The following is a 4,657-nucleotide window of genomic DNA, read 5'->3' as shown; positions in this document are numbered from 1 at the left end:
ACGACAACACGCAGACCGTCCGTTCTATGATGATAGAACGGACAATCCGCACTAAACGTAGACCGTCCGTTCTGCCTTACTAGAACGGACGGTCCACGTGCAATTCCGGACCGTCCGTTCCAGGTTTGGGTTTTCCGAAAATTAAACCGAAATTAGGGTTAAATCACTTTATAAGAAAGAGATTAGAACCCTAATTCGTGGGAGACTTTTTGGTGCCGACTTTCAGAGGTTTGAGAGAGCTTTTGGGTGAGATCCAAAGAGTTCGAAAACCGAAGAGTTTCGTTTTCTCGAAGAACAAAATCGAATAGAGATTCGAGTCCTAGCAGACAAGTTCCAAGCGTTGGAATCCATCCCGAAGTGTGGATACGTGTAGAGGGCGAGGTATTCTTCCTGCCTTTCGTGATCAGACGTGTTCTTCGATTGATACAGGCCCCGGATCGATTGAGGTAAGCTTCTAACGTTTCTACGATTCATAGAAGCATGGTTCTAGGGTTTATTAAATTTTTGTTTTATATCCGCTGCCCATTCATAAAAGTTTCTTTCCACTGGGAGGCGATTTTAGCAGTTCTGTTGGATTGAGACTCGTGTAGTGATTGCATATAGTTCGAGAGGTCCTTTTGTCCCTGCAAAGCCTGAACGAGTAAGGATTTTATCTCAAAATCTATCTCCTGCTTAGTTGCAAATGATGGAGGGGTATATGCTTCCTGGGGTGATCCTTCAAAACGATAATATCTCCCATCGCCCTGATCGTAATGATACGAAGGTATAGACTGATACTCTTGAAATTGATAGGATCCCTAGTTCTGCTGATAGTTGAAATCCCACTGCAGACCATCCGAAGCATATGAATCGTAGGAGAGATTGGGGTAATGCGTCCAACCCGAATCATAAGGGTCGGGGTATGAATCATCCAAGAAATTGCTCATATCCTCAATTCTCTATTCATGATCTGGAAAGGACGTACCTGCACACACAAAAGAAAACAAAGAAGAAAGGAGACGGAGGAAAAAAAAAGAAGAAAAAGAAAAAGAAAAAAACCCAAACTAGATAGGATCTAATCCTATTGTCTAAATTTTCCCCGGCAACGGCGCCAAAAACTTGATGTCGCAAATCTCGGTGTATAAATTTGATCAAGTAATAATATCCTAGACTTAACAATTAACCGCAAGTGTACGGATTGTGTGTAGCAACTAGGGTCGAACACAGGGACAAGTAAACAACTGAATCAGATTCCAATCCAAATCTAGATCTAGAGAAAATATGAGAATGATGAGAATATATCAAAAGCAAATAATAAAAACAAACGATAAACTATCAATGGCAAAACACTGCAGGCTTCGGGATTGCTTTACATGCAAGGGTCTTTCAAAAGATACAAACTCAGTGGTTTATCTATCCGATTCAGGGAATTCAAGCTCTAAAGTAGAGATTAACTCTCTCGAGTCTAACCTCACTATCCAGGCTTTATCCTACTAATCTATCGATTCAATAGTCTAAACCCTGAATGCATGAACGAACGCTATCATAATCCCTAGACAAATATTCATCTCTCAATGCAATACCTGTTCTATTTATTGAGTTATTTCCAGGTTAGAATCCCATATGTCTATGCGAATTAAAACCCTAAGTTCATTCAATCAAGTGGCCAACAAGATCAAACGCATTAAACGCAACTCAATAAACCGAATAGAATAAATAAAACCACAAAGTCTGGAATTAGAAACCAAAGATCCCTACATAGCAAATCCCTAACCTACAGCAAATGAATTACTCGCTAAACACCGAGACGTCAGGGTTCATATCAATACAACAAAACATCGTAAAATAGAAGGAAAGAGGAACGCTTAGTCGATTTCTCGGCTTCGTGATCTCCGTCTTCTACTCCGATCTCTTGCTTCCTGATAATCGCCACATTTTATGTGCTCTAGGGTGTATTCTCTGTGTAAAGCTTGAATGATTTTCGACCTAGAGGCTTCCCCCTCTTATTTCCCTTCGGTTTGGCCAAAATTGAAAGTTTTCCCGAATCTGGGGGTCGAACCGATCGTTTCGGCAAAGCCAAACCGATCGGTTTCACTTTCTGAGCAATTTTCCAACTTCTGTGGTGCCGAACCGATCGTTTCGTCCATCCCGAAACGATCGTTTTGTGTCTCTGAGCAGTTTCGACGGGCTTCACGAATTCGCTCATAACTTCCTGCTCTGATATCGGATTTGGGTGATCTTAATGTTTATGTGTAGATATTGAGAAGAGCTTTCCAATGATGTAGAGAATGCATGTTTTGGACTTGTAGAGTGAAAGTTATTGAACTTGCAAATTCTGACGTTTCTGGGCTTCACGTTTTCCCTGGAAACACTCCAAATGTTTCCGTTTCGTCCATGATGTTCCGTAACCCATGTTTTCCACTCTTTTTGCTCTTTTTATGCATGAAAACCTGTTTAGACACCAAGGAACACAACCATGCAATGTCGAAGCCAAATGTGCCCTAGAATGCCTACAAATCTGTAAAATATAGTGAAATACGCTAGACGTCCTATATCAAAACGTCACCCAAAATACATGTTATCATCTTCCTACAAAACGAAGATGAGCCATGCGTTTACAAGAAGGTCAGTGGGAGCGCAGTGGTTTTCCTTGTGCTTTATGTAGATGATATATTGCTCATCGGAAATGATGTTCCTACTTTGCAAGGAGTAAAACTCCTAGCTAGGATTAGTCTTTTCGATGAAAGACTTAGGAGAAACCGCCTACATTCTAGGCATCAAGATCTATAGAGATAGATCGAGAAGACTTCTTGGCTTAAGTCAGAGTACATACATTGACAAGGTCTTGAATCGGTTCAAGATGCAAGACTCCAAGAGGGGTGCCTTGCCAATGGGACATGACGCGGCTCTTAGCAAGACTCAGTGTCTAAAGTCACAGGATGAGCAAGAGCGCATGAGTAAGATTCCATATGCCTCGGCAATTGGATCTATCATGTACGCCATGTTGTGTACTCGTCCGGATGTATCATATGCATTGAGCATGACTAGTAGATATCAGTCTACACCAGGGGAGTCTCACTGGATTGCGGTCAAGAACATTCTTAAGTTCTTGAGAAGGACTAAGGATTTGTTCTTGGTGTATGGCGGATTGGAAGACGAGCTCGCTATAAGGCTAAACTCGCTCTAATTAGGGTTTTAAGTGGGATTAACTTTAAGAAACGCCTCCTAAGACTCTTGGCACGACTTTCAGACCCTATTGACAGGTTTTGAAAGTTGAAAACCTAAGAATTAGATCCATGAAACCCTTGTGCAAAGAAGAACGTGTTCTTCAGTCCTAGCAGACTAGTTCCAACCATTGGAATCCTTTCCGCCGTGCGGATACGTGTAGAGGGCAAGGTATTCTTCCTGCCTACAGTGATCGGACGAACACATCAATTGATACAGGCCCCGTATCGATTGAGGTAAGCGTTCTAACGTTTCTACAAGATCATGCATGATAGGTTTAAGGGTTTTATCAAAATTTTTGTTTTACATCCGCTGCACAAACTCTAGAACTGATCTTTTAGGAATTAGATTCGTTCATGAGATCCCAGGAAACCCAACAAAAACGAGACTTAGAACTCCTTGAACTCTTTGGATCTCACCAAAAGCTCTCAAAGTTCTGCCAAAGACGGCTCAAAAAGTCTCTACTTTAATTACGGTTTTAATCTCCTTCTTATAAACTGATTTTACCCTAATTTCGGTTTAATTTTGGAAAAACCCGCATGAGATTGTGAACGAGTGACTGGATGACCCGTATGAGATTGTCACATGGACAGAGTCATGACTTGAATCTCATTCAACGGTTCGTTCTTGGATCCTCATACCTGAGATGTCTAGAGTATCTGATATGAGGAGTGGCGTGTCTTGACTGCGTCAAACGTCGTCTTTAACCGGATGATTATAATGGCGTTGATCAGATACGTTCACGAATCATATGGAGATAGTAGACATGCAATATGTGACTTGTCACCTCCTTAATAGGAGAGATATCGCTGGGCCCTCTCGTGGAAGTCGGACTTTGAAAAACGCGTGGCCACGCTATAGATGAAGTTGCATCTATTTTACTAGTCGATTTGCCAAGATGAGAAAGCGGTTGAACTTGAAGGGTGGCTCAAACCATGCCCTTGTTCAACTTATGATATCGTGAGACAAAGGATCGGAATTCGAGTTGTTAATGCCTTGGTTAGATCACTTCTAACTCAATTCTAAGTGGGTGGTCATGGCGTCTTGCTAGAGGCTAACAATGACTTGTGGTTCGGGAAAGGTTCCGCAGTCACTACCACTTAGAATGGGCCTACAGGATCATACACCACTAGGGATGGACTTATACGTGAAGAATCCGAAGAATGGAAATGAGAATTTGACCGAAACGAGCACGAAAAGGATTTTCAGTGTGTTAGTCCGGAGCTGACCAAGTTTGGTCAGCCCCGGACTGTAACGACCCGTGACCGCTACGAATTGTCGAAACTGCCCCCACACAGCAACCCGAGACCTTTCAGCATGTTTTGTCCTCACTCGCATGCATACCGAGACACTTTCCAGTAGGTCACCCATCCTGAGATTGCTCCAGAGTCAGCATGCTTAACTTTGGAGTTCTCTCAGGATAGTCAACCAAAAAGGTAGATGCACCTTGTTG

Source organism: Tarenaya hassleriana, unplaced genomic scaffold (genome assembly GCF_000463585.1).
Source record: "Tarenaya hassleriana unplaced genomic scaffold, ASM46358v1 Cleome51, whole genome shotgun sequence".
Taxonomy (NCBI): Eukaryota; Viridiplantae; Streptophyta; class Magnoliopsida; order Brassicales; family Cleomaceae; genus Tarenaya; species Tarenaya hassleriana.
This window is presented reverse-complemented; position numbering follows the sequence as displayed.